The sequence below is a fragment of the Pteropus alecto genome, unplaced genomic scaffold (genome assembly GCF_000325575.1).
Source record: "Pteropus alecto unplaced genomic scaffold, ASM32557v1 scaffold231, whole genome shotgun sequence".
Lineage (NCBI taxonomy): Eukaryota > Metazoa > Chordata > Mammalia > Chiroptera > Pteropodidae > Pteropus > Pteropus alecto.
In genome coordinates this window covers 391,762-401,405 of record NW_006431805.1, presented here as the reverse complement: position 1 = coordinate 401,405, position 9,644 = coordinate 391,762, and the positions used below count along the sequence as shown (strand labels likewise).

Here is a 9,644-nt window from a genome sequence, read left to right as displayed (position 1 = left end):
ACAAAAAAAGAATTCTCAAAGCTACCAGGGAGAAGATGGTAACCTACAAGAAAAATCCATTAGATGATCATCACTTTTTTTTTTTTTGCAGGAACTCTACAAGCTAGAAGGAAGTGAAATCAAACATTCAAACTATTAAAGAGAGCAATTACCAGCCAAAAAATAATATATATAGCAAAGTTCTCTTTTAGATATGAAGTAGAAATAAAGACCTTTTCAGACACATAGAATTGAGGGAATTTTCTACCACAAGCCCTGTGTTAAAGGAAATACTGAAGAGGGTCATTCTCCTGAAAGAAAAAGACAAAATAGTACAAAGCTATGAGTAAGATGACTAACAGACTTATAGAAACAAGAAATTGCAACCCTTATGAAGAACAAGGTATTATAAATTTAAATATCATGTAATAGTTAAAGGTCAAAAAACACTTTAAAAAGGGAAGAAGAAGAAACAGCTACTGAAAGTTCGAAATGAACTCACAGCATAAATTTGGATAATTTGAGACAAAAACAGAAAGGGGGAAGGAGTAAATGTCTGAATCTTCAAAGGAGAATAGAAATAAGTTGCATGTAGAAGAAAAAGGACTACTATGTATATGAAATTTTCCTTTACATAAACTTAATGGTAACCACACACTAAAAAATACAGGACTGAGACACATAAAAAATAAATAAATAAAAAGAAAAAACAGAAAGAAAAATCATAGAAAACCACCAAATTAAAATAAAAGATCGAAACAGAAGGGCCAAAAAAAAAAATTGAGACACGAAGCTATCAGAAAACAAAAAATAAAATGGCTATAGGAAAAACTCATATTTCAATAATCACCATAAGTGAAAATTGAGCAAACTCAGCAATAAAAAGGCGCAGAGTAGCAGATTAAATCAAAAAAAGAAAACCCAAAAAATACTGTCTTCAAGAGATACATCTCAGCTGCAAGAACAAATATAAACTCGAAGTAAAAGGGTGAAAAACAAAACTCCAAGCAAATGGCATCTAGAAAAAATTGGATGTAGTCATTCTTATATCTGACGAAATAGATTTCAAGATACTAACGGTAACAAAAGAGAGAATGGACACTTCGTAATAATGATACATCAAGAGGACATAACACATATCAGCAAATATGCTCCCAATCCGAGAGCACCAAAATATATAAAGCAACTGCTAACAGAACTAAAGAGGGAAACTGACAAAAACACAATTGTAGTAGGGGACTTAAATATCCAACTGTTAGCAATGGATAGATGATCCAAACAGAAAATCAGTAAGAAACTATCAACCTTAAATGATACATTAGACCCATTGGACATAATCAAAAATTATAAAGCCTTTTGTGCCAAAACGCCAGATTATTCATTCTTCTCTAGTCTCGTGGACATTGCCAAGGATAGACCAAAGCTTGGGACACAAAACTAGTTCAACAAATTTAAGAAGATTGAAATCATACCAAACATATTCTCCCACCATAATGCTATGAAAATGGAGATTAATTGTAAAAAGAAAAAAGCACAAAAAAACACAAATATGTGGAGAATAAATAACATGCTAAAAAATAACAACTGAGTCAGAGGAGAAATAAATGGAGAGATCGAGAGATAGATAAAAAGAAATGAGAATGAAATTACTATATATCAAAACATTTGGGATACAGCATAAGCGGTAATAAGAGGAAAGTTCTTATCATTACAGGCTTATTCAAGACACAACAAAAGTTCCCCTCAAAAATCTAAAATAACTCCTTAAAAATTTAGAAAAAGAAGAATAAATGAAGCTGAAAGTCAGCAGATGAAAAAAATAATAACTAGCGCAGAATTAAATAAAATTGAGAACAAAAAGACAATAGAAAAATAATGCAACAAAGAGCAGGTTCTTTAAAAAAAATCAAAAAAGTTGATATACCTCTGGCTGTACCCACTACGGAAAAAAGAGAAAGGATACAAATAAACAAAATCTGAAATGAAAGAGGAAAAATTACCACAGATACCACCAAATTACAAAATATCATACAGCAATACTAAAAGATTATGTGCCACCAAATTCTATAACCTAGAAGAAATAAACAACTTCTTAGACATATGCAACCTCCTAGACTGAATTACGAAGAACTGGAAAATCTAATTATACCAATCAACAGTAAGGAAATTGAAACAATATTGAAAAACCTCCCAAAAAGTAAAAGTCCAGGACAAGATGACTCACTAATGTATTCTACCAAACATTCAAAGAATATTTATACCTGTTCTCAAAATTTTCCAAAAACTAAAGAAGAAACAACTGTTTCCAACACTTTTTATGAGGCCAACATTACCTTGATACCAAAACCTGGTAAGGATAACACACACAAATATAGAAAACTGTGGACTAATATCTCTAATGATACAGATGCAAAACTCCTAAACAAAATACTAGATGCAAAGTTACTAAACAAAATACTAGCAAATAGAATACATTTAAAAAGATTATACATCATGATCAATTGGAGTTCATTCCAGGGGCATGTGGATGGTTCAACATATGCAAATTGATTAATGGGATATACCACATAAATAAAATTTTTAAAAATTGTATGACCATACCAATAAATGCAGAAAAATATTTGACAAGGTACAGCATTCATTTATGATTAAAACACTTAATAAAATGGACATAGAAGAAAAGTACTTCAACATAATAACAACCATGAATAACAAACCCTTAGTTAACATCATACTTAATAGGAAAAAACTAAACGCCTTTCCTCAAATATCAGAAATAAAACAATGTGTCTATGGCCATGTCACCCTGAACAAGCCTGATCCCGTCTGATCTCAGAAGCTAAGCAAGGTCAGGCCTGGTAAGTACTTGGATGGGAGACCACCTAGGAAGACCAGGTGCTGTAGGCATAAAAAATAAAAATTAAGGGATTGTAAGCTGACAAGTTCCTTGCAATCTGTGAGGTCAACCAAGGGTCACCTCACCTAAAAATGTTTTAAAAAATAAAAAAGAAATAAAAAAGAAATGATAATATTGTTCGCTCTCACCACTCTTGTTCAATATATTGTTGGAAGTCCTAGCTTGAGCAATGAGGCAAGAGGAAAAAATAAAATGCATCCGAATAGAGAATGAAGAAGTCAAATTGTCATGTGTTGCAGATGACATGATTCTCTATATAAAAACCTTAAAGACTCTACTAATAAAGCTATTAGAAATAAACAAATACAGTTAAGTTTCAAGATACAAAATCAAAGCACAAAAATCCATAGTGTTTCTATACACTAATAATGAATTTTCAGAAAAAGAAAAGAAAAAACTATTCCTTTTGTAATTACACAAAAAGAATAAAATACCTAAGAATAAACCTAAGAAAGCATGTGAAGGACCTATACACTGAAAACTATAAGACATTGTTAAAGGAAATTAAAAAAACACAAAAAAATGTAAAGATATTCTGAGTTCATGGATTGGAAGAATCAATATAGTTTAATGGCCTGATTACCATAAGCATTATACAGATTTAGTGCAATCTTCATCAAAATCTTAATGGCACTTTTTAAAGAAATAGAACAAAAAATTGTCAGATTTGTATAAAAGCACAAAAGACCCCAAATACCAACAGGATTCCTAAACAAAAAAAAAAAAAAAAAAAAAAAGGAAAAACAAGGCTGGATATATCACTCTGACTAATTTCAAATTATCCTACAAAGTGACAATAATAAAAATGGCATAGTATTGGCAGAAAAACAGACACAGAGCAATGAAACAGAATTGAGAGCCCAAAAATGATCCCCCATATGTATAGCCAAATTATTTTTGAAAAATGTGCTAAAAACATACAATGGAAAAAGCAAAACCTCTTTAATAAATGGTGCTGAAATAATTGGAAAGCCACATACAAAAGAATGAAACTAGACTACTATTACCATACGCCAAAATTAACTAAAAATGGATCAAGGTTATGAATATATGACCTGAAACAATAAATAAATTGCATAGAAGAAAACATAAACTCATGGACCTTGGACTTAGAGAGGATTTTATGAATTTGACCTCAAAGGCAAGGGAAGTAAAAGAAAAAAAAAAAAAAATGAATGATACTATACCAAACTAAAAAGCTTCTGCATAGCAAAAGAAACCATCAACAAGGCAAAAAGTTAACCATCCAAATGGAAGAAGATATTTGCAAACCATGCCTCTAATAAGGGCCTAATATCCAAAATATACAAAGGACTCATACAACTCAACAATAAATAACAAACAATCCAATTAAAAAAAAATGGGCAGAGGTCCTGAACAGACACTTTTCCCAAGAAGACATACAATGGCCAACAGATATATGAATGGATACACAACTTCACTAACTATTGGGGAAATGCAAATCAAAACCATCATGGGATGCCACCTTCCACCTGTTAGAATGGCTATTATCAACAGGACAAGTAATAACAAGTATTGGAGAGGTTGTGGGGGAAAATGAACCCTCATACACTGCTGATGGGAATGTACAGTATGGAGGTTTTTCAGAAAATTAAGAATAGAAGTACCATATAACTCAGCAATCCATCTTCTGGGCATTTACTCCAAAAGTTTATAAACATTTATCTGCAAAGATATTTGGTCCCTGATGTTCATAGTAGCATTGTTCATGGTAGCCAAGACATGAAAAGAAGCAAAATTCCCTTTGACTCATTATTGGATAAAGAAGATGTGGTATATATGTACAACAATTATTACTCAGCCATAAAAAAAATGAAGTATTGCCATTTGAGACAACATGAATGATCTTGAGATAATCATGCTCAGCAAAATAAGTCATACTGAAAAAGTTGAGAACCATATGATTTCACTTATATGTGGGATATAAAACTAAAAGCAACAAATGAACAAGACAAACAAACAGAGACTCATGGACATAGACAACAGTTTAGTGGTTACCAGAGGAAAAGTGGAGAGGGGAGAGGTGGATAAGGATAAAAGGGGTCAAATATATGGTGACGGAAGGAAATTTAAGTTTTTAAATTTGGGTGGTGAACACACAAAGCAATATACAGATAATGTGTTATAGATTTGTACACTTAAAACCTCTATGTTTATTAACTAGTGTCACCCCAATAAATTTAAGAAAAAAACAATATGGAGGCTCCTCAAAACATTCAAAATAGAACTACCAAATTATCCAGCTATTCTACTTCTTGGAATTTATTTGAAGAAAACAAAAACACTACTTTAAAAACATATATATACACCTATGTTCAATGCAGCATTATTTACAGCAGCCAAGATATGGAAATAACCTATTTGTCCATCAATAGATGAACAATAAAGAAGATACATTATGTACGTGTGTGTGTGTGTGTGTGTGTGTATACACACACACACACACAAATATATATAATGCTACTCAGCAATTAAAAAGAAGAAAATTTTGCCATTTGCGACAACATGGATGGACCTTGAAAGTATTATGCTAAGTCATACATAAGTCAGACAAAGGAAGAAAAATATATGATTTCACTTATACGTGGAATCGAACAAGCAAAATAAATGAACAAACAGAAGGAATCAACACTCAGATACAGGGAACAGTTTGGTGGTTAACACAGAGCAACTGGGTGAAAAGGTAGACAAAATGGGTAAAGAGGGTCAATTGTATGGTGATAGATGTTAACTAAACTTATTGTGGTGATCAATTTGTTCTGTATACAAATTTCAAATTATTATGTTGTATACATGATATGACATTATATACTAATTTTACCTAAATATGACATTATATACTAATTTTACCTAAATGAAAAAAAACAATTTGACTGACATCTTATTCTACCCCTACTTCCTTCTACCTTGACTAACTCCTTCTTTACTGCTCTAAAACACACATACACAAACACTCAGAAACAAACACATGCAAACCTCAAAAATCTTTACAAAATAAAGATAAATAGACTCGTTTGGTACATTATTTCATCTAAGTTAGGTGTTGCATCCATTACAGTACCTGGCATATAGTAGAAAGTAAATATTTCTTAAATGTAACTAGTAAAATAATGATTAAAGTAAATGATGTCTAGCATTTGAGCTTAGTTTCAAATTCAATTTTGAAAAAGAATTTTAAAATGTTGTTTTGAGATAACAAGACTTATTATGCAGATAAGAGAACAAAATGGATAGATTAGAAATAATCGATTATACTAAAAATTTGCTGACCTAAAACCATTTTACATATTTTATGTTGTATTCTGTATGGTACATGAATTTAAGGAAAAAAATTTTAACAAATGCCAACAAAAATGTATGTTTTAAAAAATGATCCCTTTGTAATGTTAGAGTAAAATTTGTCAATGCATATTAGGCAAAATCAGAAACCATTTTTTATAGTTAGCTTTATTAAATCTCCTTTATAATACATGTCATGATCCTCTCACAAAAATATATCACTTTCTTTGCCTCTGTTATAGTATTTATATTAAATATTAACTATTTGTGGATAACCTTAGACCCCTAAAAATTTTAAGCTCTTTAAGAACAAACACTGTGTTGTTTATTAATGCTCCATGTTTAACACAGTACTTTGTCCATAAAAGGCAGAAACATTTTTCGAATAAATGAATGAGTGGATGAATAAAGGAATAATTACAAATTAATGGTAATATGCTTCTTTTGAGCATTAGACCAAAAGTAACACTGTGCAGGTTCATTGTGCATCTGTACATGAATGTGTGCGACCAATATGTGGTTTTCCACAGTAATGGAGAGAGATTTTAATTGCTCCATCTATAGTTTATGTAGCCCATTTTTCTGTGACCAGTACCACATATTTGCAAAATAGCTAGTTGAGGGTGGCTGCAATTTATGAGCATGGAATTAAATGCCCCAAAAGTCTTACAACTGTGTCTTATTTGTGTAGTATGAAACGTAGCTGAATTGAACAGCCATATCCTGATTTCAAAGTACACTAGAGCTTCTCTTGTATATTGCAATTCAATCAACAATTAGTTGTGCACTTACTTATGTGAGCAGCCTTGTATTCCTAATGTATTCTCATATGTTTTTCTTTTATTACTTCAATTACTACCCACCCCTTTCTAGACATAAGAGAAATTCAGGATGTAGCAAATTCTGTTCTGATGAAAAATGATATAGTGGAGTTTAAGAAAAGGTTAAGAGTACTGTATAAAATTCGTTTGAAAATTAGGTAGAGCACTCTTCAAGGTTTAATCTTCTTGTGCCATGTCTGTTAAATGGCACATATAATTCAACAAAAATTCTGGACTAATCACTCGCCAACTTTTTTGGGAATCATAGTCATTGTTTGTGATTTTTAAGCAACTCCTCCCAAATTGCAACTGAACATAATTAACAATTCTTTCTAATTCACTGTAACTCAAAAGCAAGCCAGATCAATTCTTTGGTCATTAAAATTTGTAAATGAAAAATTACTCTCAAGTGCCAAATATATCACAGAAAGAGTTTAAAGTTGGCAGCAGTCTTCATTATTTTTTAAAGCTCACTAAAGTAATGTTTATAATGGAAACACAGTTCCTTACTAGCAAATACCCAACATGGTACAACAGCAAACTAATGACCCAAATTCGAATAAAAAACTTTCTCCCCCCTATTAAACAAATATATTTCTCGCTTATTTCTCATAGTGATATGAGTATAAAATGTTGATCAAAAATAATTATTAGATAACAAATGTTTATGTGCTGTTTGTGTTTTATTATGAGAGTTTTCTTTTAACTTGAGATTTATTGTTCTTCCATCAGCTTCTAACAAAGGTATTTTAAATAAAGAAAAAAATAATTAACTGATTTTATAAGAAGGTTTCTGTCAGCCTGTCCTGCTTTCTTGATTATCTTAATCACCACTCTTACAGTCTTTGATATTTCAAAGTACAGGATCTCTTTGGCAATTTTGACATTAAATTTAGAAATGGAATACATCCAAACTTATGTTTGATAGTTTCATTAAGAAAAGAAGAAATATTTATCAGGTCCTGAAGGAGTGTTAAGTAAAATGACAGGGAAAAAGCAGTGTGTTTGAGTATCTGATTATAATCCTACTCTTCAAACTTTCATTCATTCAGGGCTTTATACAATAAAATGTGCAATTAAAAAAATAAGTAACAATTTCTCTGCCTATATCTCTCACAAATCGTTTACTTTCATAAAGTAACTATTGCACAGGAAAGTAAGCTATGATTATCCTCCACTTTTGCAGATGGCCAACAGTTTGCACTAGATCATGCTACCATGGATCTTTTTTGCGTGCTCTTCCCTGTGAACTTCAATGTGCACATCTGCTCCTCAATACATAATGTATTTCTAATAAGAAAGAGTTTAGGTTTGAGGGATAAAACCTAAAATCTTCTGACTTTCTGTATTGCAACATTGCCATAACATAAGTGAGTACTAAAATAGATTTCCCAACCTGATTGGATATATATATTTAATAAATAATGCAAAACTTTCATATGTAACACTGTTTTATTATTTTAATATATAAAATACCTATTTCATGGACATGGACAATAGTTTAGTGGTTACCAGAGGAAAAGGGGAGGGAGGTAGATAAAGGTAAAGGTGATGAAAGGGAATTTAACTTTGGGTGGTGAATACGCAATGCAATATACATGTAATACATTTGAAATCAATATAATTTTATTAACCAATTTCACCCTAATAAATTTAATAAATACAATTTAAAAATAAAAAATAAAATAAAATACCTATTTCAAGTTTAAAATGTGAAGTATGTATGTGTATAGCTCTCAATGCCTGCCCATGCATAGGTGGGCATGAAAAAATACAGAAAGCACACACTGAAAATCTCAAACAATATGTGTAGCTATATGCTTGAGCAAAGCCTTTGTTACTACTCATAGGTGTATTTTTCAATTTGTAATTATAAAAATCAATGGATCAGGATAATAATAGTTAGGCTAAGGCAGGTCTCACCAATTAAATATCATCACATTAAGCAATTGTAGTGCATATTTTAAAATTAGCTGGCAAAGATTAGAGCATCTGAGAGAGATTGTGCAGCTAATAAATTAGACTTGTTCTGGTAACAGCTGTCTGAAATCTGCTTCAGTAACTTTAGATCACTAAAGGCTTATGGGGGTAATCTAAATTTTGTGCATGACCCAATTTGAGGGATCATTCTACTACACTCTTTGGAATGAACTCAACCTTGTCATGGCAGAATACAGGATTATGTCCTAATTGAAGAGATGGCATTGGAATAGATACCAGGTCATAGTTCCTAGACACATGGGATGTGCGGCCACATCCAGTATATAAGCAAACAGAAAATAAAAACATTTTGACAATATTCCGCTTGCCACTTTGCTTAGCATATGCTGAATTTTGTTCTTGGATGAGGAGGGAAAGAAGAAACATTATTAAAATCTCCTTTAAGGAGAACATGGTGTTTGAAGCATGTACCTATTGTATGACTGTACTGAGAATTGATAAAAATATGTGTAATCTGAGTAGGAGTAATATGGTGTAAAGAAGAGTAGAGTGAGAGCATAAAATAAAGCTGGACAGGAGTGCTTTGAATAGTAGCATGGAGCTTGGCACATAGTAGGTATATGATATTTCATATATATTTGTAGATTATATGTATATTTTTCTTCTGACAGCATGGTTATTTATTC

The 9,644-nt window shown here is 31.4% G+C and overlaps 1 protein-coding gene and 1 pseudogene across 2 annotated transcripts in view; one reads left to right on the top strand and one right to left on the bottom strand.

Moving 5' to 3' along the window:
• DACH2 (dachshund family transcription factor 2) overlaps positions 1-9,644 on the bottom strand; it is a 688,009-nt gene that overhangs the window by 338,343 nt on the left and 340,022 nt on the right. The gene's annotated exons all lie outside the window — the stretch shown is intronic.
• Positions 2,768-2,886, top strand: LOC112471786 (annotated as a pseudogene).